The 7,090-nt window shown below is 44.2% G+C and overlaps 1 non-coding gene across 1 annotated transcript; it reads right to left on the bottom strand.

Annotated features, from left to right (window-relative positions):
* Positions 1-1,823: 1,823 nt before the first annotated feature.
* Positions 1,824-1,942, bottom strand: LOC138361879 (5S ribosomal RNA). Its single transcript, XR_011227250.1, has one exon. It is a non-coding gene; the product is annotated as a 5S ribosomal RNA (ribosomal RNA).
* Positions 1,943-7,090: the final 5,148 nt, after the last annotated feature.

Below are 7,090 nucleotides of genomic sequence, written 5' to 3'. Positions count from 1 at the left end.
GGCAAGCAGGCGGGCGGGCGGGCGGGCGGGCGGGCAGCCAGCCAGCCAGCCAGCCAGCCAGCCAGGCAGGCAGGCAGGCAGGCAGGCAGGCAGGCAGGCAGGCAGGCAGGCAGGCAGGCAGGCAGCCAGCCAGCAGCCAGCCAGCCAGCCAGCCAGCCAGCCAGCCAGCCAGCCAGCCAGCCAGCCAGCCAGCCAGGCAGGCAGGCAGGCAGCCAGCCAGCCAGCCACTCCCACTTTGTATTTATATGCATTCAATTTATATTCAAACATTATATATGTTAAGGGCCTAGTTTTAGTGTTTATTTTAAAAATGACAAACATCGAGTCGTTTTACCAGTCCTTTAGCGTTAACGGTGATGCATTTTAAAACTGAACAGAAATCACCTTTTCTGGATATATCAAATATCGAATCCGCTTAATGTGCCTACAATTCAATCATTCAAAAAATACATAATTTACATCATGCCTTTTCATAGAACAGACAATAAGATTTGAGACAATAAGAACTTTAGTTTTATAACTAAAGTTGCACAATTATACCAACTCTATGGTGGCTGGGTGGTAAGGTGTGTGGCTGGTGTTTTGGAAGTCGCGAGTTCAAACGACCCAATGGGAGTACTTTTTTTTTTTTTATGCCATACAATCTTCCTAGTACTATTATGTAGGTGTGTGTGTGTGTGTTTTTATTCATTCTTTGGTTTTATAGATGACATACATATTGACTCCTTTTACCGGTCCTTAATTAGGCTCTGGGGAAGCAATGGTGGTGGTGGTGGTGCATTTAAAACTAAACCAAAAATCACCAGTTCTGGACGCGTCAAATATCATATCCGCTTAATGTGTCTACAACCTAATTACTTAAAACTACACTATTTAATTCATTCATATCATGTGCATATTGGTCATTATGCTCATACAACCGACATAACAATTTATTTTCATTATTAGAATCATACATTTCATCAAGTAATACAGATACAAAGAGATTTTCTTTCTGAGAAGACCGTTAGTATTGGCTGGCTGGCAGGCAGGCAGGCAGGCAGGCATTTGAGGGTTATTATTTCGCCTGTTGATTGGGGGGAGGGTTGATGTGTTAGGGGGTTTTCGGTTAGGTGTGGTGGTGGTGATTGGTGGTGATTGGTGGTGGTGGTGATTGGTGGTGAGTAGGTGGTGAGTAGTGGTGGTGGTGGTGGTGGTGGTGGTGGTGGTGGTAGTAGGTGGGAGGGGGGGGGGGGGGGGAAGGGGAATGATGGTCTGTGGATTCCTTCTCCGTACCCCTTACATATAAGCAAAAACATGCCTTCCTGTGGGTATAGAAACATTAACACAAATTATATCAGTAACTGATATTGTAGCCTTTTAAACAGAAAAGATTTGTACATACAAATACTTTTAAATTATCATTTATTTGTGGAAATGGCATTTACGTCATTAAATTGATACCTCAGCATCAAGTGTCCTGCAGTGGTCCAGTGGTAAAGTGTATATAAGTGATGCGTATTCTTGGAGTTGCGAGTTCAAACCCGGATTAAGCTATATATATATATATATATATATATATATATATATATATATATATATATATATATATATATATATATATATATATATATATATATACAACATGTTTTGTTTTGGTTGTTTGTTTTTGTATAAAGCCTCACACACTATATTAAGCGAGTTTGTTTTAAACATGACATACATATTAATTCATTTTACCAGGCCTTATTCCACACAACTCCGTGAATTTCCCGTGGAGCCAGCCAGCCAGCCATTCAAACAAAAACAAACGAAACAAAACAAAACAAAACAAAAAACATTATTGCCAACAGCATTTGGTGTTCCCAGGCGGTCACCCATCCAAGTACTAACCAAACCCAACGTTGCTTAACTTCGCTGATCGGACGAGAAGCGGTGTTCTCAACGTGGTATGGCCGTTGGCATGAGACTGCCTACACATTGTGGCTAATAACCAACTCTTTTTAGTCATCACGGCAGGATACGGACCTTCTTGTGGTGTCTTAATGGTAATTGTATCCTAACATATTTTTGTCTCCTTGGCATGGATATTTAACATCGTTTATTCAGTCTTGGGTTTATGTTCTTTCGCCATTTACAGACATTTTACATCTACCTACTTCCTCAGCCTACCCTGCCAATTTCTAATGAATTTGTGGATTTTCTTTTGTAATACATACATGTGTGTGCTCATCTGCTCTTCAGTTTTTATGATATTTGTCTCATCTGTCCTGCTTTATGATACTTTTACAAAGAACATGAACAAATGCTTCTATTTTAGAGAAGATATGGGATCCAGGTTTCGGAGCCGTAAAACCAACCGTCGTGATTGGTGGACGAGTTGCCAGGTTGCAGCTTCTGTACCGTGCCGGCACATAAATAGGTTCGGCTCAAGCGGCGGCAGCATCATTCCCCCGTGACTGTCTGAGCGTCTCTCATCACCTTGGTTATCTCATCATCATCATGGTAGAAGCAAAGCCTACCAAGAAGGCTGCGGCTGCTGCTGCTGCTGTGGTGGCCACCACCAGGAAACCTCGCGTCCAGGTTGCTCACCCGAAAACTAGTCAAATGGTTCTAGCCGCGGTCGCAGCACTCAAAGACCGTAAGGGCTCGTCTCTACAAGCAATCAAGAAGTACGTTGTTGCCAACAACAAAGTCGAGGCTGCCAAGATCGCCATTTACATCCGAAGATTTCTCAAGAAAGCAGTGGCTGACGGCATTCTTGTTCAGACCAAGGGAAGTGGAGCTAGTGGATCATTCAAGCTGGCCGTAGCAGAGAAGAGGGCCGTTCTAACTCCCAAGAAAGCCACCACAACCAAGAAACCATCTACAGCAGCAAAGAAGGCCGTGGTAACTCCCAAGAAAGCCGCCACAAGCAACAAACCACCTACAGCCTTGAAAAAGAAGCAGCAGCAGCAGCAGCTTGTTGTTGGGAACAAAAAGCCCAAAATAAAGAGAGCTTCAAAATCTCCCAAACCACCCAAGGCAAAGAAAGCTGTCAAGAAAACAACAAAGGCAAAATAAACGACGACATGCAAGCAGCATGAATACACATGACAATAAACATCCAGGCCTCCCCCCTCAGTGGAGGGGCCTCATATGATTCCAAAAAGAGTTTAGTTTTGTAGACAAATAAATCATTACTTTTGGGGTAGATTTACTCTGTATATTATATATATATATATATATATATATATATATATATATATATATATATATATATATATATATATATATATATATATATATATATATATATATATATATATATATATACACACATACATGGGTGAGGTGATATGGTACCAAAGTTTTGGGTGAGGTGATTGACATTTACACAAGATAAAACACGAACCAATGGGAATAAAAACATAAGAATGGAAGTAACTGCAGAAGGCCTATTGGCCCATAACACAAGCACTTCCTCTTGATGCTTCTATATTGGTTCGGAGTCTTGAAGCTATAATATATATATATATATATATATATATATATATATATATATATATATATATATATATATATATATATATATATATATATATATATATATATATATATGCACACAAAACTAAATAGTCTTGTTAGACAAATTGCCCCTATTAGAGGCAAGTTGACTAACAAGCCGAATGACTGCAATTGTTTTGAATTTGAGTTAAATCTAACATAGAAATGTAATCAAACCTAACCTAACCTATGCTAACCCAAGCTAAGCTAACCTAACCTAACCTAAGCTAAGCTAACCTAACCTAACCTAACCTAACCCAGCAATTCATGATCTTAATATAATACTGTTAATTGGATAAACCAATTTGGAAAGAAATGTTCGAAAATAACAAAATTAACTGTGCTTGTTAGGAAAATTGGGCCTTGCATACTTGTCCCAATAGTGTGGTTCTCGCTTTTAGGTACGACATAAACGTATACCTAAGTTGAGAGAGAAAAAGATTCGCACTCAAACATGCATATCGATTGCCAGTCCTGAATTCTGGGTAGATATTCGTGTCCTCCCTTTTCATTTACCATCATTTGGATACTATCAAAACAGCTCTGAGAAGGATAAAATGAATAAAACGGGTAGCTCACTCATGTAAAAAGGAAGAGTTGGGAAAGATCTCTCTCTCTCTCTCTCTCTCTCTCTCTCTCTCCCTCACCCCCCCCCCCCCCCACCACCAATGATCCTGCTCTGCTAGTATATAACGGAACAAACCTTCCCCCCCCCCCCACCCCTCCCTCCCCAATCAGAGTCCCTTTAAGCATGCGAGGATAAAAAATAGATTTCATAAGACCCAATGTGCTAGCTGATATCAAAACAATTTATGTTATCGTCTATTAAGCCCTTCAGTAAAAAAGTATAGGGACCTAATTAGGTCCCGTTTTGAGGTGGTGGTGGGTGGAATCGATGGATTAGCCAAGCTCTTATCCGCCGAATCCGTAGAGGGTACGACCCTGGCGCTTCAGAGCGTACACCACGTCCATGGCAGTGACGGTCTTCCTCTTGGCGTGTTCCGTGTAGGTTACAGCATCACGGATGACGTTCTCGAGGAACACCTTCAGGACGCCACGGGTCTCTTCGTAGATGAGACCCGAAATACGCTTCACGCCGCCACGACGAGCTAAGCGACGAATAGCGGGCTTGGTGATGCCCTGGATGTTGTCACGTAGCACCTTACGATGACGCTTGGCGCCACCCTTTCCGAGTCCCTTGCCTCCCTTGCCGCGTCCAGTCATGGTGTTGAAGTTGTGTGAATAATAAAATTTCGGCACGATTTCCCCAGACTATATCCCGTCAAGCGGACGTACTTGTAGCATGGCAACTCCTAACTCCTGCCTGTCCTTACTTTATGCTTGTACTCGAGCAGAAACACGGCTTTCTCACAACGCTTTCAAAACTGCAGTTGCCTACTCGTCTGTTTCACGTCTCTGTGAAATGACTTTTGCACAAATCCAAAAAATAGAGCAAAATCAGCGATAATAGTGTTTGAGGTGAGCTGCCTGTTGGCTGCAGCCAGAGGAAGGAGGGGAGGGGCAACGGGGTGACGTAGGCGAGTCGAGCAGCCAATGGCGCTCGAGCAAGCGCCTCGAGACGGCGTATATAAGCAAAAATTTTTCGGCGCCGGCCATCACAAACCACAGTTGTTCACCATGGCTCGCACCAAGCAGACTGCTCGCAAGTCCACGGGAGGCAAGGCTCCTCGTAAGCAGCTGGCCACCAAGGCAGCACGCAAGTCTGCTCCTGCCACAGGGGGCGTGAAGAAGCCTCACCGTTACAGGCCCGGAACGGTCGCCCTGCGTGAGATCCGTCGTTACCAGAAGAGCACAGAGTTGCTCATCAGGAAACTTCCCTTCCAGCGTCTGGTGCGCGAGATTGCCCAGGACTTCAAGACCGATCTTCGCTTCCAGTCGTCTGCCGTCATGGCTTTACAGGAGGCATCCGAGGCTTACCTGGTCGGTCTCTTCGAGGACACTAACCTCTGTGCCATCCACGCCAAGCGTGTCACCATCATGCCAAAGGACATTCAGCTTGCTCGCCGTATCCGTGGAGAGCGTGCATAAGCTAAAACGACCACCCTAGTATACACCAAACTCGGCCCTTCTCAGGGCCAAAATATCCTTCTAAGGAGATTTCAGACATTCCTAGCATCAGTCATATGAATTAACCTTCATCTATACATATAATAAATAAATAAATACAATAATTTAGGTGTCATACATACACTGTACACGTGATATCAATAAATCAAGTCATTTGTAGTACAACCTGTCCTCTTACAAACAAAACGCCGTCGCTTTTCATTCTTATGCACTGCCAAGGATCCTCCCCCCCCCCCCCCCTCCAAAAAAAAAAAAAAAAAATTGTCATACTGTACTAGAAATAAAAGCAGCTTGTATAAGTGACATACTGTCCTGTCCTGTTTTATTCTGTTTTTGGTCCTCTGGCTTAATCTGTTAAGTTAGGAGATGACATTTTAAATTAACCGTTTTCTTGACATTTTCAAACCTTAAGAGGGTGGCCTGCATAGTAATCCTAATGTGGAACATAACAATGAATCTCTAATCTCTAGAAAAAAGATACCGAGTGTTTATATGTGTGTTGAGAGAGAGAGAGAGAGAGAGAGAGAGAGAGAGAGAGAGAGAGAGAGAGAGAGAGAGAGAGAGAGAGAGAGAGAGAGAGAGAGAGAGAGAGAGACATGCAGAGACAGAGACAGAGACAGAGACAGACAGACAGACAGACAGACAGAGACTGAGAGAGAGAAACACACACAGACAGTTTCATAAATATTCTCATTTTATAGCTATTTGCTTTCAGTGACAGAGGTTTTTGTTATAATAGTATTGGTGTCTAACACTCACAATCTCTTTAGAAATTAAAGTGTGGCTCCAATGGAGCCGAGTTTGTTGGTTTGAGGCCAAGCCACCACCACAGGGCAGTAAGTAAGCCGTTTACTTGGAGGAGGTGTACTTGGTGACGGCCTTAGTGCCCTCAGAGACGGCGTGCTTGGCCAGTTCTCCGGGCAACAGGAGCCTTACAGCCGTCTGGATCTCCCGACTGGTAATGGTGGAACGCTTGTTGTAGTGGGCCAGGCGAGAAGCCTCGGCGGCGATGCGCTCGAAGATGTCGTTCACGAACGAGTTCATGATCGACATGGCTTTGGAAGAGATACCAGTGTCGGGGTGGACCTGCTTCAGCACTTTGTAGATGTAGATGCTGTAGCTCTCCTTCCTCCTGCGCTTCTTTTTCTTATCGCCCTTGGCAATGGCCTTCTGGGCCTTTCCGGCCTTCTTGGCAGCCTTTCCAGATGCCTTGGGTGGCATGATGATGCTCGTGCTGGCTGGCGTTGCGATACAATAATGAACTTTTGCGCGAGTCGAGCTTTCCTTTTATATCCCGCTCGCGACTCAGCTCAGAGCGGGTCGCGTGGCGGAGCGCGCTGATTGGTCAGTGGCGGACTCCCTTGATCCTGAGCGGGGTATATAACACGAAGCTCGATCTGCGGGCCGGCATAAAACACCACAAACCCACAACAGCAGCAGCAATGTCAGGACGCGGCAAGGGAGGCAAAGTGAAGGG

This window comes from Procambarus clarkii, unplaced genomic scaffold (genome assembly GCF_040958095.1).
Source record: "Procambarus clarkii isolate CNS0578487 unplaced genomic scaffold, FALCON_Pclarkii_2.0 HiC_scaffold_934, whole genome shotgun sequence".
Taxonomy (NCBI): Eukaryota; Metazoa; Arthropoda; class Malacostraca; order Decapoda; family Cambaridae; genus Procambarus; species Procambarus clarkii.
This window is presented reverse-complemented; position numbering and strand designations above follow the sequence as displayed.